Below are 26897 nucleotides of genomic sequence, written 5' to 3'. Positions count from 1 at the left end.
TCCCAGGTGGTCTCCCATCCAAGTACTAACCAGGCCTGACCCTGCTTGGCTTCCGAGATCAGACAAGATCGGGCGTGTTCAGGGTGGTGTGGCCGTAGGCAGAGACAGACCTCTCACTTGCTGCTTTTCCACTTTGACGTCCGGTTGCCGGCTGCCCTTTCCAGTGCTTAGTAAGACAAGGTGCTTTTGTGCTTTCCTTTCTCTTCACTTTTTTGCTGGCTCCTTAAAAAGGTCTTGTAGACAGAACGCCCCGCTCACAGCCGCTGAGCTCACTGATCGGCTGCCGCGCTGTCGACGGAACGTCAGCGTCGCGGCCAATGCCACAGGCCGGGAGCAGCGGCGAGACTCACCGGTAGACCTGGGTAGGGTGAGTAGAGCGCGGTTAGTTGCTTTCTAATAGCCTGCAGCCGGGGATTAACTTTTAATGAAAGGGAGCAACCCTTTTGACTGTCTGCAGCGCGCCGTACCTAGGAAGCGCACACTCACACACAGCGAGCATGCACAAGTTGCTCGCATGAGACCACATTCCCTATTTGCACCTGCAGCTTTTCCGCCACCATGCGTCAGACTCTCCTGCCTGTCTTATTATTATTTCAGGGCCTTAGCAGGAACCATCCCCTCAATTCCCTCCCGCTCCTTCCTAGCACTGAGGTTAGCTCCTGGGCAGCTGTCTGATTGGGTTAGTTACACAAGCTTCTTTGAAGAAGAAGACGTTACTTCTGCTGGCCCTCGTTAGGCGGTCGCCCTCTAAAACCATCCCCTGAGCAGCTGCTGAAAGCCTGGCCCCTTCACAGCGCGAGATGCTTTTAACGCCATCATTTGCATACGGCCGGCTGCGGGGTCAATAAGCACTCCTAGCCGTGGCAAGGAGCTCGGTGTGAGGCCTGGTAGAGGCGGCGGGGTTGCGTCCTTATCTTAGAGGTCTTGGGGGGCTTGGGATGCTTGGGACTTCCAGCCTCTACTTTACGTAAGGTCGGTGTCCAGCAAGGCGCCACTCAATGCTAGCCGAGCTGGGCAAGATGGCAAAACGTCATCAAAATTGTCTACAATACCTGGTGTTCTCAGGAGGTGTCCCAACCAAGTATTTCCGAACCCATCTCTGCTTTGCTTCCGAGATCGGACGTATCCAAGGTGGTATGGCCAGTAGACGCTGCTTGGCCCATCGCCCGGCCAGCCTTCCTCAGGCTCGCGTGGGGACGAGAACTCTGGCCGTTCTGCGGCGGTCTCCGAAGGACCGATGCATAGGCTGTGCCGTCCCTATAGGTGTTGTTTGTTGAGCAATGAAACACCTGCCGCATCAGATGTGTTTAAAAATGGCTCAGCGCAGGGTCTCCTGCAGGCTAAACCGTTCATCGCGGGGATGTGACAGAAAGAGCAAGCTGGACCCGCAACTTGGGGTGGAGCGAAACGCCCACGAGTGAATGAAGGAAGAGGGTGAGATGGTTGCGAGTGAATTTGAGCTGCTCTTCGGGGGGGTCGTGTGGCCTGCAAAGGTGTTTTGCTTGGGTTGTGCTGTAAACTGGCCTCCAGGTTACCGGTGGTTGCCTCCAGGTCAGCGGTGGTTGCCTCCAGTCATGCGGGAGTCGCTGGTCCTGGTGAAAAGAAGCCTAGTATTAAAAGTAAATAAGCAACAATGCTGGAGGCCCACGGTGATGAGAAGGATGCTGGTATTTTGCAAGGATTAAATAGCGCAAGAGAGAAAGCAAATGAAAAGAAGAAAGGAGCATGTGTGCGCTTGTGAAAAAAGGAATGGAAAAAAGGCATAGAGGAGAATGACCCCTGCTGGTGGAAGTAAGAAAAAGCAAAAGCCTACAGCACCTGGTATTCACAGGCGGTCTCCCATCCAAGTACTAACCAGGCCCAACCCTGCTTAGCTTCCAAGATCAGACGAGATCAGGTGTGTTCAGGATGGTGTGGCCGTAGGCAGAGACAAGCCTCTCACTTGCTGCTTTTCCACTTTGACATCCGGTTGCCGGCTGCCCTTTCCAGTGCTTAGTAAGACAAGGTGCTTTTGTGCTTTCCTTTCTCTTCACTTTTTTGCTGGCTCCTTAAAAAGGTCTTGTAGACAGAACGCCCCGCTCAGAGCCGCTGAGCTCACTGATCGGCTGCCGCGCTGTCGACGGAACGTCAGCGTCGCGGCCAATGCCACAGGCCGGGAGCAGCGGCGAGACTCACCGGTAGACCTGGGTAGGGTGAGTAGAGCGCGGTTAGTTGCTTTCTAATAGCCTGCAGCCGGGGATTAACTTTTAATGAAAGGGAGCAACCCTTTTGACTGTCTGCAGCGCGCCGTACCTAGGAAACGCACACTCACACACAGCGAGCATGCACAAGTTGCTCGCACGAGACCACATTCCCTATTTGCACCTGCAGCTTTTCCGCCACCATGCGTCAGACTCTCCTGCCTCTCTTATTATTATTTGAGGGCCTTAGCAGGAACCATCCCCTCAATTCCCTCCCGCTCCTTCCTAGCACTGAGGTTAGCTCCTGGGCAGCTGTCTGATTGGGTTAGTTACACAAGCTTCTTTGAAGAAGAAGACGTTACTTCTGCTGGCCCTCGTTAGGCGGTCGCCCTCTAAAACCATCCCCTGAGCAGCTGCTGAAAGCCTGGCCCCTTCACAGCGCGAGATGCTTTTAACGCCATCATTTGCATACGGCCGGCTGCGGGGTCAATAAGCACTCCTAGCCGTGGCAAGGAGCTCGGTGTGAGGCCTGGTAGAGGCGGCGGGGTTGCGTCCTTATCTTAGAGGTCTTGGGGGGCTTGGGAGGCTTGGGACTTCCAGCCTCTACTTTACGTAAGGTCGGTGTCCAGCAAGGCGCCACTCAATGCTAGCCGAGCTGGGCAAGATGGCAAAACGTCATCAAAATTGTCTACAATACCTGGTGTTCTCAGGAGGTGTCCCAACCAAGTATTTCCGAACCCATCTCTGCTTTGCTTCCGAGATCGGACGTATCCAAGGTGGTATGGCCAGTAGAAGCTGCTTGGCCCATCGCCCGGCCAGCCTTCCTCAGGCTCGCGTGGGGACGAGAACTCTGGCCGTTCTAGGGCGGTCTCCGAAGGACCGATGCATAGGCTGTGCCGTCCCTATAGGTGTTGTTTGTTGAGCAATGAAACACCTGCCGCATCAGATGTGTTTAAAAATGGCTCGGCGCAGGGTCTCCTGCAGGCTAAACCGTTCATCGCGGGGATGTGACAGAAAGAGCAAGCTGGACCCGCAACTTGGGGTGGAGCGAAACGCCTAGGAGTGAATGAAGGAAGAGGGTGAGATGGTTGCGAGTGAATTTGAGCTGCTCTTCGGGGGGGTTGTGTGGCCTGCAAAGGTGTTTTGCTTGGGTTGTGCTGTAAACTGGCCTCCAGGTTACCGGTGGTTGCCTCCAGGTCAGCGGTGGTTGCCTCCAGTCATGCGGGAGTCGCTGGTCCTGGTGAAAAGAAGCCTAGTATTAAAAGTAAATAAGCAACAATGCTGGAGGCCCACGGTGATGAGAAGGATGCTGGTATTTTGCAAGGATTAAATAGCGCAAGAGAGAAAGCAAATGAAAAGAAGAAAGGAGCATGTGTGCGCTTGTGAAAAAAGGAATGGAAAAAAGGCATAGAGGAGAGTGACCCCTGCTGGTGGAAGTAAGAAAAGGCAAAAGCCTACAGCACCTGGTATTCCCAGGCGGTCTCCCATCCAAGTACTAACCAGGCCTGACCCTGCTTAGCTTCCGAGATCAGACAAGATCGGGCGTGTTCAGGGTGGTGTGGCCGTAGGCAGAGACAGGCTTCTCACTTGCTGCTTTTCCACTTTGACGTCCGGTTGCCGGCTGCCCTTTCCAGTGCTTAGTAAGACAAGGTGCTTTTGTGCTTTCCTTTCTCTTCACTTTTTTGCTGGCTCCTTAAAAAGGTCTTGTAGACAGAACGCCCCGCTCAGAGCCGCTGAGCTCACTGATCGGCTGCCGCGCTGTCGACGGAACGTCAGCGTCGCGGCCAATGCCACAGGCCGGGAGCAGCGGCGAGACTCACCGGTAGACCTGGGTAGGGTGAGTAGAGCGCGGTTAGTTGCTTTCTAATAGCCTGCAGCCGGGGATTAACTTTTAATGAAAGGGAGCAACCCTTTTGACTGTCTGCAGCGCGCCGTACCTAGGAAGCGCACACTCACACACAGCGAGCATGCACAAGTTGCTCGCACGAGACCACATTCCCTATTTGCACCTGCAGCTTTTCCGCCACCATGCGTCAGACTCTCCTGCCTGTCTTATTATTATTTCAGGGCCTTAGCAGGAACCACCCCCTCAATTCCCTCCCGCTCCTTCCTAGCACTGAGGTTAGCTCCTGGGCAGCTGTCTGATTGGGTTAGTTACACAAGCTTCTTTGAAGAAGAAGACGTTACTTCTGCTGGCCCTCGTTAGGCGGTCGCCCTCTAAAACCATCCCCTGGGCAGCTGCTGAAAGCCTGGCCCCTTCACAGCGCGAGATGCTTTTAACGCCATCATTTGCATACGGCCGGCTGCGGGGTCAATAAGCACTCCTAGCCGTGGCAAGGAGCTCGGTGTGAGGCCTGGTAGAGGCGGCGGGGTTGTGTCCTTATCTTAGAGGTCTTGGGGGCCTTGGGAGGCTTGGGACTTCCAGCCTCTACTTTACGTAAGGTCGGTGTCCAGCAAGGCGCCACTCAATGCTAGCCGAGCTGGGCAAGATGGCAAAACGTCATCAAAATTGTCTAAAATACCTGGTGTTCTCAGGAGGTGTCCCAACCAAGTATTTCCGAACCCATCTCTGCTTTGCTTCCGAGATCGGACGTATCCAAGGTGGTATGGCCAGTAGACGCTGCTTGGCCCATCGCCCGGCCAGCCTTCCTCAGTCTCGCGTGGGGACGAGAACTCTGGCCGTTCTGGGGCGGTCTCCGAAGGACCGATGCATAGGCTGTGCCGTCCCTATAGGTGTTGTTTGTTGAGCAATGAAACACCTGCCGCATCAGATGTGTTTAAAAATGGCTCGGCGCAGGGTCTCCTGCAGGCTAAACCGTTCATCGCGGGGATGTGACAGAAAGAGCAAGCTGGACCCGCAACTTGGGGTGGAGCGAAACGCCCAGGAGTGAATGAAGGAAGAGGGTGAGATGGTTGCGAGTGAATTTGAGCTGCTCTTCGGGGGGGTCGTGTGGCCTGCAAAGGTGTTTTGCTTGGGTTGTGCTGTAAACTGGCCTCCAGGTTACCGGTGGTTGCCTCCAGGTCAGCGGTGGTTGCCTCCAGTCATGCGGGAGTCGCTGGTCCTGGTGAAAAGAAGCCTAGTATTAAAAGTAAATAAACAACAATGCTGGAGGTCCACGGTGATGAGAAGGATGCTGGTATTTTGCAAGGATTAAATAGCGCAAGAGAGAAAGCAAATGAAAAGAAGAAAGGAGCATGTGTGCGCTTGTGAAAAAAGGAATGGAAAAAAGGCATAGAGGAGAGTGACCCCTGCTGGTGGAAGTAAGAAAAAGCAAAAGCCTACAGCACCTGGTATTCCCAGGCGGTCTCCCATCCAAGTACTAACCAGGCCTGAACCTGCTTAGCTTCCAAGATCAGACAAGATCGGGCGTGTTCAGGGTGGTGTGGCCGTAGGCAGAGACAGGCCTCTCACTTGCTGCTTTTCCACTTTGACGTCCGGTTGCCGGCTGCCCTTTCCAGTGCTTAGTAAGACAAGGTGCTTTTGTGCTTTCCTTTCTCTTCACTTTTTTGCTGGCTCCTTAAAAAGGTCTTGTAGACAGAACGCCCCACTCAGAGCCGCTGAGCTCACTGATCGGCTGCCGCGCTGTCGACGGAACGTCAGCGTCGCGGCCAATGCCACAGGCCGGGAGCAGCGGCGAGACTCACCGGTAGACCTGGGTAGGGTGAGTAGAGCGCGGTTAGTTGCTTTCTAATAGCCTGCAGCCGGGGATTAACTTTTAATGAAAGGGAGCAACCCTTTTGACTGTCTGCAGCGCGCCGTACCTAGGAAGCGCACACTCACACACAGCGAGCATGCACAAGTTGCTCGCACGAGACCACATTCCCTATTTGCACCTGCAGCTTTTCCGCCACCATGCGTCAGACTCTCCTGCCTGTCTTATTATTATTTCAGGGCCTTAGCAGGAACCACCCCCTCAATTCCCTCCCGCTCCTTCCTAGCACTGAGGTTAGCTCCTGGGCAGCTGTCTGATTGGGTTAGTTACACAAGCTTCTTTGAAGAAGAAGACGTTACTTCTGCTGGCCCTCGTTAGGCGGTCGCCCTCTAAAACCATCCCCTGGGCAGCTGCTGAAAGCCTGGCCCCTTCACAGCGCGAGATGCTTTTAACGCCATCATTTGCATACGGCCGGCTGCGGGGTCAATAAGCACTCCTAGCCGTGGCAAGTAGCTCGGTGTGAGGCCTGGTAGAGGCGGCGGGGTTGCGTCCTTATCTTAGAGGTCTTGGGGGGCTTGGGAGGCTTGGGACTTCCAGCCTCTACTTTACGTAAGGTCGGTGTCCAGCAAGGCGCCACTCAATGCTAGCCGAGCTGGGCAAGATGGCAAAACGTCATCAAAATTGTCTACAATACCTGGTGTTCTCAGGAGGTGTCCCAACCAAGTATTTCCAAACCCATCTCTGCTTTGCTTCCGAGATCGGACGTATCCAAGGTGGTATGGCCAGTAGACGCTGCTTGGCCCATCGCCCGGCCAGCCTTCCTCAGGCTCGCGTGGGGACGAGAACTCTGGCCGTTCTGGGGCGGTCTCCGAAGGACCGATGCATAGGCTGTGCCGTCCCTATAGGTGTTGTTTGTTGAGCAATGAAACACCTGCCGCATCAGATGTGTTTAAAAATGGCTCGGCGCAGGGTCTCCTGCAGGCTAAACCGTTCATCGCGGGGATGTGACAGAAAGAGCAAGCTGGACCAGCAACTTGGGGTGGAGCGAAACGCCCAGGAGTGAATGAAGGAAGAGGGTGAGATGGTTGCGAGTGAATTTGAGCTGCTCTTCGGGGGGGTCGTGTGGCCTGCAAAGGTGTTTTGCTTGGGTTGTGCTGTAAACTGGCCTCCAGGTTACCGGTGGTTGCCTCCAGGTCAGCGGTGGTTGCCTCCAGTCATGCGGGAGTCGCTGGTCCTGGTGAAAAGAAGCCTGTATTAAAAGTAAATAAGCAACAATGCTGGAGGCCCACGGTGATGAGAAGGATGCTGGTATTTTGCAAGGATTAAATAGCGCAAGAGAGAAAGCAAATGAAAAGAAGAAAGGAGCATGTGTGCGCTTGTGAAAAAAGGAATGGAAAAAAGGCATAGAGGAGAGTGACCCCTGCTGGTGGAAGTAAGAAAAAGCAAAAGCCTACAGCACCTGGTATTCCCAGGTGGTCTCCCATCCAAGTACTAACCAGGCCCAACCCTGCTTAGCTTCCAAGATCAGACGAGATCGGGCGTGTTCAGGGTGGTGTGGCCATAGGCAGAGACAGGCCTCTCACTAGCTGCTTTTCCACTTTGACGTCCGGTTGCCGGCTGCCCTTTCCAGTGCTTAGTAAGACAAGGTGCTTTTGTGCTTTCCTTTCTCTTCACTTCTTTGCTGGCTCCTTAAAAAGGTCTTGTAGACAGAACGCCCCGCTCAGAGCCGCTGAGCTCACTGATCGGCTGCCGCGCTGTCGACGGAACGTCAGCGTCGCGGCCAATGCCACAGGCCGGGAGCAGCGGCGAGACTCACCGGTAGACCTGGGTAGGGTGAGTAGAGCGCGATTAGTTGCTTTCTAATAGCCTGCAGCCGGGGATTAACTTTTAATGAAAGGGAGCAATCCTTTTCACTGTCTGCAGCGCGCCGTACCTAGGAAGCGCACACTCACACACAGCGAGCATGCACAAGTTGCTCGCACGAGACCACATTCCCTATTTGCACCTGCAGCTTTTCCGCCACCATGCGTCAGACTCTCCTGCCTGTCTTATTATTATTTCAGGGCCTTAGCAGGAACCACCCCCTCAATTCCCTCCCGCTCCTTCTTAGCACTGAGGTTAGCTCCTGGGCAGCTGTCTGATTGGGTTAGTTACACAAGATTCTTTGAAGAAGAAGACGTTACTTCTGCTGGCCCTCGTTAGGCGGTCGCCCTCTAAAACCATCCCCTGGGCAGCTGCTGAAAGCCTGGCCCCTTCACAGCGCGAGATGCTTTTAACGCCATCATTTGCATACGGCCGGCTGCGGGGTCAATAAGCACTCCTAGCCGTGGCAAGGAGCTCGGTGTGAGGCCTGGTAGAGGCGGCGGGGTTGCGTCCTTATCTTAGAGGTCTTGGGGGGCTTGGGAGGCTTGGGACTTCCAGCCTCTACTTTACGTAAGGTCGGTGTCCAGCAAGGCGCCACTCCATGCTAGCCGAGCTGGGCAAGATGGCAAAACGTCATCAAAATTGTCTACAATACCTGGTGTTCTCAGGAGGTGTCCCAACCAAGTATTTCCGAACCCATCTCTGCTTTGCTTCTGAGATCGGACGTATCCAAGGTGGTATGGCCAGTAGACGCTGCTTGGCCCATCGACCAGCCAGCCTTCCTCAGGATCGCGTGGGGACGAGAACTCTGGCCGTTCTGGGGCGGTCTCCGAAGGACCGATGCATAGGCTGTGCCGTCCCTATAGGTGTTGTTTGTTGAGCAATGAAACACCTGCCGCATCAGATGTGTTTAAAAATGGCTCGGCGCAGGGTCTCCTACAGGCTAAACCGTTCATCGCGGGGATGTGACAGAAAGAGCAAGCTGGACCCGCAACTTGGGGTGGAGCGAAACGCCCAGGAGTGAATGAAGGAAGAGGGTGAGATGGTTGCGAGTGAATTTGAGCTGCTCTTCGGGGGGGGTCGTGTGGCCTGCAAAGGTGTTTTGCTTGGGTTGTGCTGTAAACTGGCCTCCAGGTTACCAGTGGTTGCCTCCAGGTCAGCGGTGGTTGCCTCCAGTCATGCGGGAGTCGCTGGTCCTGGTGAAAAGAAGCCTAGTATTAAAAGTAAATAAGCAACAATGCTGGAGGCCCACGGTGATGAGAAGGATGCTGGTATTTTGCAAGGATTAAATAGCGCAAGAGAGAAAGCAAATGAAAAGAAGAAAGGAGCATGTGTGCGCTTGTGAAAAAAGGAATGGAAAAAAGGCATAGAGGAGAATGACCCCTGCTGGTGGAAGTAAGAAAAAGCAAAAGCCTACAGCACCTGGTATTCCCAGGCGGTCTCGCATCCAAGTACTAAGCAGGCCCAACCCTGCTTAGATTCCAAGATCAGACGAGATCGGGTGTGTTCAGGGTGGTGTGGCCGTAGGCGGAGACAGGCCTCTCACTTGCTGCTTTTCTACTTTGACGTCCGGCTGCCGGCTGCCCTTTCCAGTGCTTAGTGAGACAAGGTGCTTTTGTGCTTTCCTTTCTCTTCACTTTTTTGCTGGCTCCTTAAAAAGGTCTTGTAGACAGAACGCCCCGCTCAGAGCCACTGAGCTCACTGATCGGCTGCCGCGCTGTCGACGGAACGTCAGCGTCGCGGCCAATGCCACAGGCCGGGAGCAGCGGCGAGACTCACCGGTAGACCTGGGTAGGGTGAGTAGAGCGCGGTTAGCTGCTTTCTAATAGCCTGCAGCCGGGGATTAACTTTTAATGAAAGGGAGCAACCCTTTTGACTGTCTGCAGCGCGCCGTACCTAGGAAGCGCACACTCACACACAGCGAGCATGCACAAGTTGCTCGCACGAGACCACATTCCCTATTTGCACCTGCAGCTTTTCCGCCACCATGCGTCAGACTCTCCTGCCTCTCTTATTATTATTTGAGGGCCTTAGCAGGAACCATCCCCTCAATTCCCTCCCGCTCCTTCCTAGCACTGAGGTTAGCTCCTGGGCAGCTGTCTGATTGGGTTAGTTACACAAGCTTCTTTGAAGAAGAAGACGTTACTTCTGCTGGCCCTCGTTAGGCGGTCGCCCTCTAAAACCATCCCCTGAGCAGCTGCTGAAAGCCTGGCCCCTTCACAGCGCGAGATGCTTTTAACGCCATCATTTGCATACGGCCGGCTGCGGGGTCAATAAGCACTCCTAGCCGTGGCAAGGAGCTCGGTGTGAGGCCTGGTAGAGGCGGCGGGGTTGCGTCCTTATCTTAGAGGTCTTGGGGGGCTTGGGAGGCTTGGGACTTCCAGCCTCTACTTTACGTAAGGTCGGTGTCCAGCAAGGCGCCACTCAATGCTAGCCGAGCTGGGCAAGATGGCAAAACGTCATCAAAATTGTCTACAATACCTGGTGTTCTCAGGAGGTGTCCCAACCAAGTATTTCCGAACCCATCTCTGCTTTGCTTCCGAGATCGGACGTATCCAAGGTGGTATGGCCAGTAGAAGCTGCTTGGCCCATCGCCCGGCCAGCCTTCCTCAGGCTCGCGTGGGGACGAGAACTCTGGCCGTTCTAGGGCGGTCTCCGAAGGACCGATGCATAGGCTGTGCCGTCCCTATAGGTGTTGTTTGTTGAGCAATGAAACACCTGCCGCATCAGATGTGTTTAAAAATGGCTCGGCGCAGGGTCTCCTGCAGGCTAAACCGTTCATCGCGGGGATGTGACAGAAAGAGCAAGCTGGACCCGCAACTTGGGGTGGAGCGAAACGCCTAGGAGTGAATGAAGGAAGAGGGTGAGATGGTTGCGAGTGAATTTGAGCTGCTCTTCGGGGGGGTTGTGTGGCCTGCAAAGGTGTTTTGCTTGGGTTGTGCTGTAAACTGGCCTCCAGGTTACCGGTGGTTGCCTCCAGGTCAGCGGTGGTTGCCTCCAGTCATGCGGGAGTCGCTGGTCCTGGTGAAAAGAAGCCTAGTATTAAAAGTAAATAAGCAACAATGCTGGAGGCCCACGGTGATGAGAAGGATGCTGGTATTTTGCAAGGATTAAATAGCGCAAGAGAGAAAGCAAATGAAAAGAAGAAAGGAGCATGTGTGCGCTTGTGAAAAAAGGAATGGAAAAAAGGCATAGAGGAGAGTGACCCCTGCTGGTGGAAGTAAGAAAAGGCAAAAGCCTACAGCACCTGGTATTCCCAGGCGGTCTCCCATCCAAGTACTAACCAGGCCTGACCCTGCTTAGCTTCCAAGATCAGACAAGATCGGGCGTGTTCAGGGTGGTGTGGCCGTAGGCAGAGACAGGCTTCTCACTTGCTGCTTTTCCACTTTGACGTCCGGTTGCCGGCTGCCCTTTCCAGTGCTTAGTAAGACAAGGTGCTTTTGTGCTTTCCTTTCTCTTCACTTTTTTGCTGGCTCCTTAAAAAGGTCTTGTAGACAGAACGCCCCGCTCAGAGCCGCTGAGCTCACTGATCGGCTGCCGCGCTGTCGACGGAACGTCAGCGTCGCGGCCAATGCCACAGGCCGGGAGCAGCGGCGAGACTCACCGGTAGACCTGGGTAGGGTGAGTAGAGCGCGGTTAGTTGCTTTCTAATAGCCTGCAGCCGGGGATTAACTTTTAATGAAAGGGAGCAACCCTTTTGACTGTCTGCAGCGCGCCGTACCTAGGAAGCGCACACTCACACACAGCGAGCATGCACAAGTTGCTCGCACGAGACCACATTCCCTATTTGCACCTGCAGCTTTTCCGCCACCATGCGTCAGACTCTCCTGCCTGTCTTATTATTATTTCAGGGCCTTAGCAGGAACCACCCCCTCAATTCCCTCCCGCTCCTTCCTAGCACTGAGGTTAGCTCCTGGGCAGCTGTCTGATTGGGTTAGTTACACAAGCTTCTTTGAAGAAGAAGACGTTACTTCTGCTGGCCCTCGTTAGGCGGTCGCCCTCTAAAACCATCCCCTGGGCAGCTGCTGAAAGCCTGGCCCCTTCACAGCGCGAGATGCTTTTAACGCCATCATTTGCATACGGCCGGCTGCGGGGTCAATAAGCACTCCTAGCCGTGGCAAGGAGCTCGGTGTGAGGCCTGGTAGAGGCGGCGGGGTTGCGTCCTTATCTTAGAGGTCTTGGGGGGCTTGGGAGGCTTGGGACTTCCAGCCTCTACTTTACGTAAGGTCGGTGTCCAGCAAGGCGCCACTCAATGCTAGCCGAGCTGGGCAAGATGGCAAAACGTCATCAAAATTGTCTACAATACCTGGTGTTCTCAGGAGGTGTCCCAACCAATTATTTCCAAACCCATCTCTGCTTTGCTTCCGAGATCGGACGTATCCAAGGTGGTATGGCCAGTAGACGCTGCTTGGCCCATCGCCCGGCCAGCCTTCCTCAGGCTCGCGTGGGGACGAGAACTCTGGCCGTTCTGGGGCGGTCTCCGAAGGACCGATGCATAGGCTGTGCCGTCCCTATAGGTGTTGTTTGTTGAGCAATGAAACACCTGCCGCATCAGATGTGTTTAAAAATGGCTCGGCGCAGGGTCTCCTGCAGGCTAAACCGTTCATCGCGGGGATGTGACAGAAAGAGCAAGCTGGACCAGCAACTTGGGGTGGAGCGAAACGCCCAGGAGTGAATGAAGGAAGAGGGTGAGATGGTTGCGAGTGAATTTGAGCTGCTCTTCGGGGGGGTCGTGTGGCCTGCAAAGGTGTTTTGCTTGGGTTGTGCTGTAAACTGGCCTCCAGGTTACCGGTGGTTGCCTCCAGGTCAGCGGTGGTTGCCTCCAGTCATGCGGGAGTCGCTGGTCCTGGTGAAAAGAAGCCTGTATTAAAAGTAAATAAGCAACAATGCTGGAGGCCCACGGTGATGAGAAGGATGCTGGTATTTTGCAAGGATTAAATAGCGCAAGAGAGAAAGCAAATGAAAAGAAGAAAGGAGCATGTGTGCGCTTGTGAAAAAAGGAATGGAAAAAAGGCATAGAGGAGAGTGACCCCTGCTGGTGGAAGTAAGAAAAAGCAAAAGCCTACAGCACCTGGTATTCCCAGGTGGTCTCCCATCCAAGTACTAACCAGGCCCAACCCTGCTTAGCTTCCAAGATCAGACGAGATCGGGCGTGTTCAGGGTGGTGTGGCCATAGGCAGAGACAGGCCTCTCACTAGCTGCTTTTCCACTTTGACGTCCGGTTGCCGGCTGCCCTTTCCAGTGCTTAGTAAGACAAGGTGCTTTTGTGCTTTCCTTTCTCTTCACTTCTTTGCTGGCTCCTTAAAAAGGTCTTGTAGACAGAACGCCCCGCTCAGAGCCGCTGAGCTCACTGATCGGCTGCCGCGCTGTCGACGGAACGTCAGCGTCGCGGCCAATGCCACAGGCCGGGAGCAGCGGCGAGACTCACCGGTAGACCTGGGTAGGGTGAGTAGAGCGCGATTAGTTGCTTTCTAATAGCCTGCAGCCGGGGATTAACTTTTAATGAAAGGGAGCAATCCTTTTCACTGTCTGCAGCGCGCCGTACCTAGGAAGCGCACACTCACACACAGCGAGCATGCACAAGTTGCTCGCACGAGACCACATTCCCTATTTGCACCTGCAGCTTTTCCGCCACCATGCGTCAGACTCTCCTGCCTGTCTTATTATTATTTCAGGGCCTTAGCAGGAACCACCCCCTCAATTCCCTCCCGCTCCTTCTTAGCACTGAGGTTAGCTCCTGGGCAGCTGTCTGATTGGGTTAGTTACACAAGATTCTTTGAAGAAGAAGACGTTACTTCTGCTGGCCCTCGTTAGGCGGTCGCCCTCTAAAACCATCCCCTGGGCAGCTGCTGAAAGCCTGGCCCCTTCACAGCGCGAGATGCTTTTAACGCCATCATTTGCATACGGCCGGCTGCGGGGTCAATAAGCACTCCTAGCCGTGGCAAGGAGCTCGGTGTGAGGCCTGGTAGAGGCGGCGGGGTTGCGTCCTTATCTTAGAGGTCTTGGGGGGCTTGGGAGGCTTGGGACTTCCAGCCTCTACTTTACGTAAGGTCGGTGTCCAGCAAGGCGCCACTCCATGCTAGCCGAGCTGGGCAAGATGGCAAAACGTCATCAAAATTGTCTACAATACCTGGTGTTCTCAGGAGGTGTCCCAACCAAGTATTTCCGAACCCATCTCTGCTTTGCTTCTGAGATCGGACGTATCCAAGGTGGTATGGCCAGTAGACGCTGCTTGGCCCATCGACCGGCCAGCCTTCCTCAGGATCGCGTGGGGACGAGAACTCTGGCCGTTCTGGGGCGGTCTCCGAAGGACCGATGCATAGGCTGTGCCGTCCCTATAGGTGTTGTTTGTTGAGCAATGAAACACCTGCCGCATCAGATGTGTTTAAAAATGGCTCGGCGCAGGGTCTCCTACAGGCTAAACCGTTCATCGCGGGGATGTGACAGAAAGAGCAAGCTGGACCCGCAACTTGGGGTGGAGCGAAACGCCCAGGAGTGAATGAAGGAAGAGGGTGAGATGGTTGCGAGTGAATTTGAGCTGCTCTTCGGGGGGGGTCGTGTGGCCTGCAAAGGTGTTTTGCTTGGGTTGTGCTGTAAACTGGCCTCCAGGTTACCAGTGGTTGCCTCCAGGTCAGCGGTGGTTGCCTCCAGTCATGCGGGAGTCGCTGGTCCTGGTGAAAAGAAGCCTAGTATTAAAAGTAAATAAGCAACAATGCTGGAGGCCCACGGTGATGAGAAGGATGCTGGTATTTTGCAAGGATTAAATAGCGCAAGAGAGAAAGCAAATGAAAAGAAGAAAGGAGCATGTGTGCGCTTGTGAAAAAAGGAATGGAAAAAAGGCATAGAGGAGAATGACCCCTGCTGGTGGAAGTAAGAAAAAGCAAAAGCCTACAGCACCTGGTATTCCCAGGCGGTCTCGCATCCAAGTACTAAGCAGGCCCAACCCTGCTTAGATTCCAAGATCAGACGAGATCGGGTGTGTTCAGGGTGGTGTGGCCGTAGGCGGAGACAGGCCTCTCACTTGCTGCTTTTCTACTTTGACGTCCGGCTGCCGGCTGCCCTTTCCAGTGCTTAGTGAGACAAGGTGCTTTTGTGCTTTCCTTTCTCTTCACTTTTTTGCTGGCTCCTTAAAAAGGTCTTGTAGACAGAACGCCCCGCTCAGAGCCACTGAGCTCACTGATCGGCTGCCGCGCTGTCGACGGAACGTCAGCGTCGCGGCCAATGCCACAGGCCGGGAGCAGCGGCGAGACTCACCGGTAGACCTGGGTAGGGTGAGTAGAGCGCGGTTAGCTGCTTTCTAATAGCCTGCAGCCGGGGATTAACTTTTAATGAAAGGGAGCAACCCTTTTGACTGTCTGCAGCGCGCCGTACCTAGGAAGCGCACACTCACACACAGCGAGCATGCACAAGTTGCTCGCACGAGACCACATTCCCTATTTGCACCTGCAGCTTTTCCGCCACCATGCGTCAGACTCTCCTGCCTGTCTTATTATTATTTCAGGGCCTTAGCAGGAACCACCCCCTCAATTCCCTCCCGCTCCTTCCTAGCACTGAAGTTAGCTCCTGGGCAGCTGTCTGATTGGGTTAGTTACACAAGCTTCTTTGAAGAAGAAGACGTTACTTCTGCTGGCCCTCGTTAGGCGGTCGCCCTCTAAAACCATCCCCTGGGCAGCTGCTGAAAGCCTGGCCCCTTCACAGCGCGAGATGCTTTTAACGCCATCATTTGCATACGGCCGGCTACGGGGTCAATAAGCACTCCTAGCCGTGGCAAGGAGCTCGGTGTGAGGCCTGGTAGAGGCGGCGGGGTTGCGTCCTTATCTTAGAGGTCTTGGGGGGCTTGGGAGGCTTGGGATTTCCAGCCTCTACTTTACGTAAGGTCGGTGTCCAGCAAGGCGCCACTCCATGCTAGCCGAGCTGGGCAAGATGGCAAAACGTCATCAAAATTGTCTACAATACCTGGTGTTCTCAGGAGGTGTCCCAACCAAGTATTTCCGAACCCATCTCTGCTTTGCTTCCGAGATCGGATGTATCCAAGGTGGTATGGACAGTAGACGCTGCTTGGCCCATCGCCCGGCCAGCCTTCCTCAGGCTCGCGTGGGGACGAGAACTCTGGCCGTTCTGGGGCGGTCTCTGAAGGACCGATGCATAGGCTGTGCCGTCCCTATAGGTGTTGTTTGTTGAGCAATGAAACACCTGCCGCATCAGATGTGTTTAAAAATGGCTCGGCGCAGGGTCTCCTGCAGGCTAAACCGTTCATCGCGGGGATGTGACAGAAAGAGCAAGCTGGACCCGCAACTTGGGGTGGAGCGAAACGCCCAGGAGTGAATGAAGGAAGAGGGTGAGATGATTGCGAGTGAATTTGAGCTGCTCTTCGGGGGGGTCGTTTGGCCTGCAAAGGTGTTTTGCTTGGGTTGTGCTGTAAACTGGCCTCCAGGTTACCGGTGGTTGCCTCCAGGTCAGCGGTGGTTGCCTCCAGTCATGCGGGAGTCTCTGGTCCTGGTGAAAAGAAGCCTAGTATTAAAAGTAAATAAGCAACAATGCTGGAGGCCCACGGTGATGAGAAGGATGCTGGTATTTTGCAAGGATTAAATAGCGCAAGAGAGAAAGCAAATGAAAAGAAGAAAGGAGCATGTGTGCGCTTGTGAAAAAAGGAATGGAAAAAAGGCATAGAGGAGAGTGACCCCTGCTTGTGGAAGTAAGAAAAAGCAAAAGCCTACAGCACCTGGTATTCCCAGGCGGTCTCCCATCCAAGTACTAACCAGGCCCAACCCTGCTTAGATTCCAAGATCAGATGAGATCAGGTGTGTTCAGGGTGGTGTGGCCGTAGGCAGAGACAGGCCTCTCACTTGCTGCTTTTCTACTTTGACGTCCGGTTGCCGGCTGCCCTTTCCAGTGCTTAGTAAGACAAGGTGCTTTTGTGCTTTCCTTTCTCTTCACTTTTTTGCTGGCTCCTTAAAAAGGTCTTGTAGACAGAACGCCCCGCTCAGAGCCGCTGAGCTCACTGATCGGCTGCCGCGCTGTCGACGGAACGTCAGCGTCGCGGCCAATGCCACAGGCCGGGAGCAGCGGCGAGACTCACCGGTAGACCTGGGTAGGGTGAGTAGAGCGCGGTTAGTTGCTTTCTAATAGCCTGCAGCCGGGGATTAACTTTTAATGAAAGGGAGCAACCCTTTTGACTGTCTGCAGCGCGCCGTACCTAGGAAGCGCACACTCACACACAGCGAGCATGCACAAGTTGCTCGCACGAGACCACATTCCCTATTTGCACCTGCAGCTTTTCCGCCACCATGCGTCAGACTCTCCTGCCTGTCTTATTATTATTTCAGGGCCTTAGCAGGAACCACCCCCTCAATTCCCTCCCGCTCCTTCCTAGCACTGAGGTTAGCTCCTGGGCAGCTGTCTGATTGGGTTAGTTACACAAGCTTCTTTGAAGAAGAAGACGTTACTTCTGCTGGCCCTCGTTAGGCGGTCGCCCTCTAAAACCATCCCCTGGGCAGCTGCTGAAAGCCTGGCCCCTTCACAGCGCGAGAGAGATGCTTTTAACGCCATCATTTGCATACGGCCGGCTGCGGGGTCAATAAGCACTCCTAGCCGTGGCAAGGAGCTCGGTGTGAGGCCTGGTAGAGGCGGCGGGGTTGCGTCCTTATCTTAGAGGTCTTGGGGGGCTTGGGACTTCCATCCTCTACTTTACGTAAGGTCGGTGTCCAGCAAGGCGCCACTCCATGCTAGCCGAGCTGCGCAAGATGGCAAAACGTCATCAAAATTGTCTACAATACCTGGTGTTCTCAGGAGGTGTCCCAACCAAGTATTTCCGAACCCATCTCTGCTTTGCTTCCGAGATCGGACGTATCCAAGGTGGTATGGCCAGTAGACGCTGCTTGGCCCATCGACCGGCCAGCCTTCCTCAGGCTCGCGTGGGGACGAGAACTCTGGCCGTTCTGGGGCGGTCTCCGAAGGACCGATGCATAGGCTGTGCCGTCCCTATAGGTGTTGTTTGTTGAGCAATGAAACACCTGCCGCATCAGATGTGTTTAAAAATGGCTCGGCGCAGGGTCTCCTGCAGGCTAAACCGTTCATCGCGGGGATGTGACAGAAAGAGCAAGCTGGACCCACAACTTGGGGTGGAGCGAAACGCCCAGGAGTGAATGAAGGAAGAGGGTGAGATGGTTGCGAGTGAATTTCAGCTGCTCTTCGGGGGGGGTTGTGTGGCCTGCAAAGGTGTTTTGCTTGGGTTGTGCTGTAAACTGGCCTCCGGGTTACCAGTGGTTGCCTCCAGGTCAGCGGTGGTTGCCTCCAGTCATGCGAGAGTCGCTGGTCCTGGTGAAAAGAAGCCTAGTATTAAAAGTAAATAAGCAACAATGCTGGAGGTCCACGGTGATGAGAAGGATGCTGGTATTTTGCAAGGATTAAACAGCGCAAGAGAGAAAGCAAATGAAAAGAAGAAAGGAGCATGTGTGCGCTTGTGAAAAAAGGAATGGAAAAAAGGCATAGAGGAGAGTGACCCCTGCTGGTGGAAGTAAGAAAAAGCAAAAGCCTACAGCACCTGGTATTCCCAGGCAGTCTCCCATCCAAGTACTAACCAGGCCCAACCCTGCTTAGCTTCTGAGATCAGACAAGATCAGGCGTGTTCAGGGTGGTGTGGCCATAGGCAGAAACAGGCCTCTCACTTGCTGCTTTTCTACTTTGACGTCCGGTTGCCGGCTGCCCTTTCCAGTGCTTAGTAAGATAAGGTGCTTTTGTGCTTTTCTTTCTCTTCACTTTTTTGCTGGCTCCTTAAAAAGGTCTTGTAGACAGAACGCCCCGCTCTAAGCCGCTGAGCTCACTGATCGGCTGCCGCGCTGTCGACGGAACGTCAGCGTCGCGGCCAATGCCACAGGCCGGGAGCAGCGGCGAGACTCACCGGTAGACCTGGGTAGGGTGAGTAGAGCACGGTTAGTTGCTTTCTAATAGCCTGCAGCCGGGGATTAACTTTTAATGAAAGGGAGCAACCCTTTTGACTGTCTGCAGCGCGCCGTACCTAGGAAGCGCACACTCACACACAGCGAGCATGCACAAGTTGCTCGCACGAGACCACATTCCCTATTTGCACCTACAGCTTTTCCGCCACCATGCGTCAGACTCTCCTGCCTGTCTTATTATTATTTCAGGGCCTTAGCAGGAACCACCCCCTCAATTCCCTCCCGCTCCTTCCTAGCACTGAGGTTAGCTCCTGGGCAGCTGTCTGATTGGGTTAGTTACACAAGCTTCTTTGAAGAAGAAGACGTTACTTCTGCTGGCCCTCGTTAGGCGGTCGCCCTCTAAAACCATCCCCTGGGCAGCTGCTGAAAGCCTGGCCCCTTCACAGCGCGAGATGCTTTTAACGCCATCATTTGCATACGGCCGGCTGCGGGGTCAATAAGCACTCCTAGCCGTGGCAAGGAGCTCGGTGTGAGGCCTGGTAGAGGCGGCGGGGTTGCGTCCTTATCTTAGAGGTCTTGGGGGGCTTGGGCGGCTTGGAACTTCCATCCTCTACTTTACGTAAGGTCGGTGTCCAGCAAGGCGCCACTCCATGCTAGCCGAGCTGGGCAAGATGGCAAAACGTCATCAAAATTGTCTACAATACCTGGTGTTCTCAGGAGGTGTCCCAACCAAGTATTTCCAAACCCATCTCTGCTTTGCTTCCGAGATCGGACGTATCCAAGCAGGTATGGCCAGTAGACGCTGCTTGGCCCATCGCCCGGCCAGCCTTCCTCAGGCTCGCATGGGGACGAGAACTCTGGCCGTTCTGGGGCGGTCTCCGAAGGACCGATGCATAGGCTGTGCCGTCCCTATAGGTGTTGTTTGTTGAGCAATGAAACACCTGCCGCATCAGATGTGTTTAAAAATGGCTCGGCGCAGGGTCTCCTGCAGGCTAAACCGTTCATCGCGGGGATGTGACAGAAAGAGCAAGCTGGACCCACAACTTGGGGTGGAGCGAAACGCCCAGGAGTGAATGAAGGAAGAGGGTGAGATGGTTGCGAGTGAATTTGAGCTGCTCTTCAGGGGGGTCGTGTGGCCTGCAAAGGTGTTTTGCTTGGGTTGTGCTGTAAACTGGCCTCCAGGTCAGCGGTGGTTTCCTCCAGTCATGCGGGAGTCGCTGGTCCTGGTGAAAAGAAGCCTAGTATTAAAAGTAAATAAGCAACAATGCTGGAGGCCCACGGTGATGAGAAGTATGCTGGTATTTTGCAAGGATTAAATAGCGCAAGAGAGAAAGCAAATGAAAAGAAGAAAGGAGTATGTGTGCGCTTGTGAAAAAAGGAATGGAAAAAAGGCATAGAGGAGAGTGACCCCTGCTGGTGGAAGTAAGAAAAAGCAAAAGCCTACAGCACCTGGTATTCCCAGGCGGTCTGCCATCCAAGTACTAACCAGGCCCGACCCTGCTTAGCTTCCGAGATCAGACGAGATCGGGCGTGTTCAGGGTGGTGTGGCCATAGGCGGAGACACGCCTCTCACTTGCTGCTTTTCTACTTTGACGTCCGGTTGCCGGCTGCCCTTTCCAGTGCTTAGTAAGACAAGGTGCTTTTGTGCTTTCCTTTCTCTTCACTTTTTTGCTGGCTCCTTAAAAAGGTCTTGTAGACAGAACGCCCCGCTCAGAGCCGCTGAGCTCACTGATCGGCTGCCGCGGCCAATGCCACAGGCCGGGAGCAGCGGCGAGACTCACCGGTAGACCTGGGTAAGGTGAGTAGAGCGCGGTTAGTTGCTTTCTAATAGCCTGCAGCCGGGGATTAACTTTTAATGAAAGGGAGCAACCCTTTTGACTGTCTGCAGCGCGCCGTACCTAGGAAGCGCACACTCACACACAGCGAGCATGCACAAGTTGCTCGCACGAGACCACATTCCCTATTTGCACCTGCAGCTTTTCCACCACCATGCGTCAGACTCTCCTGCCTGTCTTATTATTATTTCAGGGCCTTAGCAGGAACCACCCCCTCAATTCCCTCCCGCTCCTTCCTAGCACTGAGGTTAGCTCCTGGGCAGCTGTCTGATTGGGTTAGTTACACAAGCTTCTTTGAAGAAGAAGACGTTACTTCTGCTGGCCCTCGTTAGGCGGTCGCCCTCTAAAACCATCCCCTGGGCAGTTGCTGAAAGCCTGGCCCCTTCACAGCGCGAGATGCTTTTAACGCCATCATTTGCATACGGCCGGCTGCGGGGTCAATAAGCACTCCTAGCCGTGGCAAGGAGCTCGGTGTGAGGCCTGGTAGAGGCGGCGGGGTTGCGTCCTTATCTTAGAGGTCTTGGGGGGCTTGGGCGGCTTGGGACTTCCATCCTCTACTTTACGTAAGGTCAGTGTCCAGCAAGGCGCCACTCCATGCTAGCCGAGCTGCGCAAGATGGCAAAACGTCATCAAAATTGTCTACAATACCTGGTGTTCTCAGGAGGTGTCCCAACCAAGTATTTCCGAACCCATCTCTGCTTTGCTTCCGAGATCGGACGTATCCAAGGTGGTATGGCCAGTAGACGCTGCTTGGCCCATCGACCGGCCAGCCTTCCTCAGGCTTGCGTGGGGACGAGAACTCTGGCCGTTCTGGGGCGGTCTCCGAAGGACCGATGCATAGGCTGTGCCGTCCCTATAGGTGTTGTTTGTTTGCAGGCTAAACCGTTCATCGCGGGGATATGACAGAAAGAGCAAGCTGGACCCGCAACTTGGGGTGGAGCGAAACGCCCAGGAGTGAATGAAGGAAGAGGGTGAGATGGTTGCGAGTGAATTTGAGCTGCTCTTCGGGGGGGTCGTGTGGCCTGCAAAGGTGTTTTGCTTGGGTTGTGCTGTAAACTGGCCTCCAGGTTACCGGTGGTTGCCTCAAGGTCAGCGGTGGTTGCCTCCAGTCATGCGGGAGTCACTGGTCCTGGTGAAAAGAAGCCTAGTATTAAAAGTAAATAAGCAACAATGCTGGAGGCCCACGGTGATGAGAAGGATGCTGGTATTTTGCAAGGATTAAATAGCGCAAGAGAGAAAGCAAATGAAAAGAAGAAAGGAGCATGTGTGTGACGCGCCCCTGGGCCTGCTGTGTCGCGCAGCGTCTCGCGCTCGGGGGCTTACCCGGAACCGGATCAGATGAGGGTTGTAGTCTCCGAGTGGCGGGGACCCGGTCCGTGCCCAGGGAGTCAAACTCAGTGTATGGCAGTCTTGATAGGTGTTATTTGAGTGTCGACTACGCCACCCGTTGATTTGCAGCTATGGAGCTGCCGCTGCAGGGCAGACCGCTGAGGCCGATGTAGAATTGTGCAGCGTGATAGTATAACCCCCAACGGGAGGGGTATGGCCTCAGGGCAGCCGACGTGGAAGATGGGGGTAGCAGGAACCACTCAGAGACGGTGCGGTGTAATTCAGGGTCTTTACTGGTAACAACGATAGACCCTCCCAGAGTACTTGCTAGCGAACGGGGCCTGGTCAGTCCTTGAGCAGATGGGATCTCCCCTGGCCAGGCGGAGTTGTAGGCCTCCCAAACTGACTGTACTCTTCTGGCTACCTTGCTAGAAGCGGATATAAGTAGCCCACGTCCCTGAGTGTGCCGTGTGGTGCTCACCCGTATGGCCGGTGACTCGGGGCCTTCTAATGGCTTCCGCTCCACGTTGGCGGTGCTGGTCCCACGCGTGTGACCTTGCCTTCGGGTTTCTGGGCCTGAGGACCTGAAATCCCCTGCCGGTCGGCTTCTGCTGCTGGGTAAGAGTTAGTCCCCACAGCCTCGGACGCCGGGTCCGGTAAGAAAGCTTCTCAGTCAGGGCGAGCTCTACAGCTGCCAGCCCCTGACTCATAGTAGTATTGCTCCCACTGAGCTTCTGCTGTTTCTTCCTATGACTGTTTCTTGTCTCTGCTTCTTCTCTACTCCTAACCCTGCCTCAGCCCCGGGTTTATATAGGGGAAGTTCTTCCCCTCCCAAGACTGGGCAGGAGGTGTGGCATGCACAGGATCCCTGACCAAAGGACCTCCCACCTGCTCTCAGACATAACATTACATTACTGTGGAAACCAGACCCCTGGGGTGCCACATTCCCCCCTAGTGAAATTTAGTACTCCGGGACTAAACATATTTTAGAAAAACATAACAAGATATAACAACAATAATAGTACAATAAGAAGAAACACATAAAGGTGGTCACGGATATCCGTAACCGGGTGCAGTCTTTGAAGAAAGCAAGGTGTCCATTTCACCAAAACAGGGAGACGTAACCAGGTAGGGGTCTGTTCTGCCCCGAGTCCTTAACAGTCTTTAGTCCGTCCTGGGTTACGCTCCAACTATGTACACAGGATTCCCGGTAAATCCACCAAAGACTCCTATAAACAACTAGAAACACATAATTATACACAAGCAATAAGAAAAACAGGTAACCACAAATAAAACAACTTATACATTTCAAATCCTCCAACGTGCGGGTAACTGGCCTCTAGTGGCCCTAGTGGACCTACGGAGCTGACTGTCTAGCCCTGAACTACAGGGTGTAGGAGCTGTCAAGGGTAAACTGGGCAGCTGTCTACCGGCTCTTTGGCTCACTAGGGGTACGGCAGGCTCACTATAAGCAGAGGGTTGATCCTCCTGTTCTGCTTGTGTGGAGTCTTCTGCCTCCTGGACCGGCTGCTCTTCCAGCTCTACCTGTCGCTCCGTAGGTGCTTGGGATGCGGGTTGGAGGAAGGTGAGTACGGGTACCACAACTGCGCCATTGACTTGAGTCCAAGACCGAGGGAAGTCTCCGAGCACAGTACTAACCATGTCTTCCCTTTCCTCTACGGGTCGAGGGTCTTCTTGTTCCTCTTCAGGGTTCCGTAGCTGTTCGGGACACTTCTTCAGGTGATCCCGGGATACAATGGTTGTGGTTTCCCCTCCATCTTTACTGATGGTACAGACCTTTGGGTTGTCGTGGCTTGAGGGCAGTATGGTGTACGGGTCCTTCTCCCACTGGTCGTCCAACTTGTGGAGCCGTCTTTTTCTCTTCAAGACCTGCTCTCCGGGTACCAGGGGAACAGCGGGAGCATACTGGTTGTAAGTTTTCTCTTGTCTTTCCCTAGCCTGACAGAGACTTCGCTCCACGCTCTCCTGTACTCTCCGGTACTGCTGCTGCCTCTCTGTGTCCCAGTCTGCTTCTGGTGAAGTGTCCTCGGGTGTCAGGACTCCCATTTCCAGGTCAACAGGTAACTTACCAGGTCTCGCCCTCATTAGGTAAGCCGGGGTACAGTTGGTGGAACCTACCGGGATGTGGTTGTATAGGTCCACCAGATCGGGCAACTTCTCAGGCCACAGACTGCGTTCTTCCAGGGGCAACGTTTTCAGAAGATCCATTACCACCTGGTTCATTTTCTCACAAAGTCCATTAGTTTGCGGATGGTAGGGTGTCGTCCTTATCTTCCGGCAGCCATACAGATTGCAGAATTCCTGGAAGACCTCCGCTTCAAAGGCAGGTCCCTGGTCCGTCAGCACTTGGTCCGGGTAACCGTGTGGACGGCAAAAGTGCTGCTGAAAGGCTCTAGCTGCTGTTTGAGCCGTTAAGTCCTTGACGGGGACGACAACCAGAAACCGGGAGTAATGATCCACGATGGTTAACGCGTAGACGTAGCCACTTCTGCTTGGGGTCAGTTTTACATGATCCAAGGCTACCAGTTCCAACGGCTGCCGGGTGACGATGGACTGCAGGGGAGTCTTCTGGCTGGCACGGTCCTTCCTTCTTAGGTTGCACGGGCCACAGTCTCTGCACCACCTCTTGATGGTTCCCCTCATGCCTACCCAGTGGAACCGCTCGCGCAGCAGGAACTCCAGCTTCTTCCATCCGAAGTGTCCAGCCCCGTCGTGGTATGCCTCCATCACCATGGCTGCGTCTCTTCGTGGCACCACTATTTGCCAGATTAGTTCATGCGTCCGGGAGTTAACTATTCTGCGGCACAACTTCCCCTTGTAAAGGAACAGTCTACTCTTTTCTGCCCACAGTTGCTTGGCTTCCTCCGGAGCGTCTGGGTCAAGGCGAGCCTCTGGCCGAGTCAGCATCTCCTTTACCAGCCGGACGGCAGGGTCGCTGTCTTGCGTTTCCGCCCAGTTGTAGTGAGGCAAGGGGTTAAACGTAGCGGCTTGCTTACTCCCTACCCGGTGGGAACACTGGATAGTCCCATGACGGTGGAACGCAGGGAGTTCGACTTCTTCCAGTTCCTCTGGATCTTCTCCTACGTCCGGTAGATTTGGCATCCTGGACAGGGCGTCCGCGTTGGTATTGGAGCGTCCTGCCCGGTATTTGATTGTGAACTCGTAGTTGGACAGACGAGCCATCCATCTCTGCTCTAGGGCACCGAGTCTTGCTGTGTCCAGGTGTGTCAACGGTTGTTATCCGTGTACACGATGAACCGGGAAGAAGCGAGGTAGTGCTTAAAGCGTTCGGTGACTGCCCACACCACTGCCAGGAACTCTAGCTTAAAGGAGCTGTAATTCTCCGGGTTTCTCTCGGTGGGTCGCAGTTTTCGGCTGGCGTAAGCGATTACTCGTTCTTTCCCCTGCTGGATCTGGGACAGCACAGCTCCTAGCCCGATGTTACTTGCGTCAGTGTAGAGGATAAAGGGCTGGCTGTAATCGGGGTACGCCAGGATTTCATCCCCCGTGAGGGCCATCTTCAGCTGGCGGAAGGACTCTTCTTCTAACTTCTCCCATCTGATGGGCGGCTTCTGGTTCTTGGCCTTCCGGGACTGGCCTATCAGGAGGTCCTGCATGGGAGCTGCCTTTTTGGTGAAACCGGGGATGAATCTGCGGTAATAGCCTACCAACCCAAGGAACTGCCGCACTTCCTTTATACTGGAGGGACTTGGCCATTCCTTAATTGCGGTGATCTTATCAGGATCGGGAGCCACTCCGTCAGCGCTCACCACGTGTCCCAGGTACTGCACCTTTGGCTTCAGGAGGTGACACTTAGAGGGTTTCACCTTCAGGCCGTAACTTGCCAGGGCTTCGAACACTTCCGCCAGATGTTTCAGGTGGTCCTCATAAGTCTTGGAATATACGATGACATCGTCCAGGTACAACAGGACCGTCTCGAAGTTTTTGTGTCCCAGACAGCACTCCATTAATCGTTGGAAGGTTCCGGGTGCGTTACAAAGTCCAAACGGCATACAGGTAAACTCGCTAAGTCCCATCGGGGTGGTGAATGCGGTCTTCTCCCGGTCCGCCTCTGCTACAGGAACCTGCCAGTACCCGCTAGTGAGATCCAAGGTAGAGAAGAAGTTAGCAGATCTTAAAGCAGCCAAAGACTCCTCTATCCTTGGTAAAGGGTACGCATCCTTGTGTGTGATACGATTGATTTTCCGGTAATCTACACACATCCTCATAGTGTTGTCTTTCTTTTTGACTAAAACTAGTGGGGCTGCCCAGGGGCTACAGCTATCCCGGATTACCCCAGCCTCCTTCATGTCTCTAAGCATCCCCTTGGCGTGTTGGTAATGTGCAGGGGGTACGGGTCGATACCTCTCTTTTATGGGAGGATGATCTCCCGTGGGGATGCGGTGTTCTACCCCCTTAACTCGCCCGAAGTCTAACGGGTGTTTACTAAACACTCTCTCATACTCTTGAACCACCCGGTAGACTCCCTGTTTCTGGTGGGAGGGAGTGGAGTCAGTTCCCAAGTGTAGTTGCTGACACCAATCCTCCATTACTTTCTTAGAGCCGTTACCTTCCTCCGGGTGAGATGGAGGCAAGGGTTCCACAGACTGTATAGAGTTTTGGTTGATGGTATATAATTTGGCTAGCGTGGCATACCGGGGTAGGTATACTTCCCTCTTCCCGATATTTATTAGGCGAACGGGCACCCTCCCATGGCGTACATGAACCACCCCCCGTGCTGTCAAAATGGTGGGCCTACTGTCTGAGTAAACTGGTTCTACCATTGCCTGGTAATCCCTACCTCTCGGACCAATAGCTGCCCGGCACCAAATCATCATTTCACTTTTTGGGGGCATGGCAATAGGGAAAGGGTCACACATTCTTACGCTACCAATCTCACCGCCGGAGAGTTCCACCTGTTGCCGTCGCCTCAGTGCCCGGATCTCTTTCTGGAGCACTCGCTGCTCGCCGGAGCTGGCGTTCTTGGCAACCTGTTGTAAAAGGAAAATCACCTCTGCAAGACAATTTTCAATTACATTAGTTCCTAGCGTTATCTTTGGGTGACTCTCGTGTTTGTCAATGTCTACAATAATCAGTCCCTGTGCTGCCAGTTCGACT

General features: G+C 54.1%; 12 non-coding genes across 12 annotated transcripts in view; all 12 read right to left on the bottom strand.

Moving 5' to 3' along the window:
* Window positions 1-100, bottom strand: part of LOC141266488 (5S ribosomal RNA) — a 119-nt gene extending 19 nt beyond the window's left edge. Inside the window, exon 1 of the ribosomal RNA XR_012320525.1 lies at window positions 1-100. This exon is cut by the window's left edge and continues 19 nt beyond it. This is a non-coding gene — a ribosomal RNA (5S ribosomal RNA).
* A 1706-nt stretch (window positions 101-1806) lies between these two features.
* LOC141266166 (5S ribosomal RNA) lies at window positions 1807-1925 on the bottom strand. Its single transcript, XR_012320220.1, has one exon. It is a non-coding gene; the product is annotated as a 5S ribosomal RNA (ribosomal RNA).
* Window positions 1926-3631: 1706 nt separating this feature from the next.
* On the bottom strand, window positions 3632-3750 carry LOC141266243 (5S ribosomal RNA). Its single transcript, XR_012320295.1, has one exon. It is a non-coding gene; the product is annotated as a 5S ribosomal RNA (ribosomal RNA).
* A 1706-nt stretch (window positions 3751-5456) lies between these two features.
* On the bottom strand, window positions 5457-5575 carry LOC141267211 (5S ribosomal RNA). The gene has a single exon (XR_012321222.1). It is a non-coding gene; the product is annotated as a 5S ribosomal RNA (ribosomal RNA).
* A 1705-nt stretch (window positions 5576-7280) lies between these two features.
* Window positions 7281-7399, bottom strand: LOC141268331 (5S ribosomal RNA). The gene has a single exon (XR_012321392.1). It is a non-coding gene; the product is annotated as a 5S ribosomal RNA (ribosomal RNA).
* Window positions 7400-9106: 1707 nt separating this feature from the next.
* On the bottom strand, window positions 9107-9225 carry LOC141267144 (5S ribosomal RNA). The gene has a single exon (XR_012321158.1). It is a non-coding gene; the product is annotated as a 5S ribosomal RNA (ribosomal RNA).
* Window positions 9226-10931: 1706 nt separating this feature from the next.
* LOC141266652 (5S ribosomal RNA) lies at window positions 10932-11050 on the bottom strand. Its single transcript, XR_012320682.1, has one exon. It is a non-coding gene; the product is annotated as a 5S ribosomal RNA (ribosomal RNA).
* A 1705-nt stretch (window positions 11051-12755) lies between these two features.
* Window positions 12756-12874, bottom strand: LOC141268320 (5S ribosomal RNA). The gene has a single exon (XR_012321391.1). It is a non-coding gene; the product is annotated as a 5S ribosomal RNA (ribosomal RNA).
* A 1707-nt stretch (window positions 12875-14581) lies between these two features.
* LOC141267143 (5S ribosomal RNA) lies at window positions 14582-14700 on the bottom strand. The gene has a single exon (XR_012321157.1). It is a non-coding gene; the product is annotated as a 5S ribosomal RNA (ribosomal RNA).
* A 1706-nt stretch (window positions 14701-16406) lies between these two features.
* Window positions 16407-16525, bottom strand: LOC141270401 (5S ribosomal RNA). Its single transcript, XR_012321638.1, has one exon. It is a non-coding gene; the product is annotated as a 5S ribosomal RNA (ribosomal RNA).
* Window positions 16526-18227: 1702 nt separating this feature from the next.
* LOC141266216 (5S ribosomal RNA) lies at window positions 18228-18346 on the bottom strand. Its single transcript, XR_012320269.1, has one exon. It is a non-coding gene; the product is annotated as a 5S ribosomal RNA (ribosomal RNA).
* Window positions 18347-20031: 1685 nt separating this feature from the next.
* On the bottom strand, window positions 20032-20150 carry LOC141269489 (5S ribosomal RNA). Its single transcript, XR_012321510.1, has one exon. It is a non-coding gene; the product is annotated as a 5S ribosomal RNA (ribosomal RNA).
* Window positions 20151-26897: the final 6747 nt, after the last annotated feature.

This window comes from Phyllobates terribilis, unplaced genomic scaffold (genome assembly GCF_046119375.1).
Source record: "Phyllobates terribilis strain yellow unplaced genomic scaffold, ASM4611937v1 Scaffold_4__5_contigs__length_816908805, whole genome shotgun sequence".
NCBI classification, from domain to species: domain Eukaryota; kingdom Metazoa; phylum Chordata; class Amphibia; order Anura; family Dendrobatidae; genus Phyllobates; species Phyllobates terribilis.
This window is presented reverse-complemented; position numbering and strand designations above follow the sequence as displayed.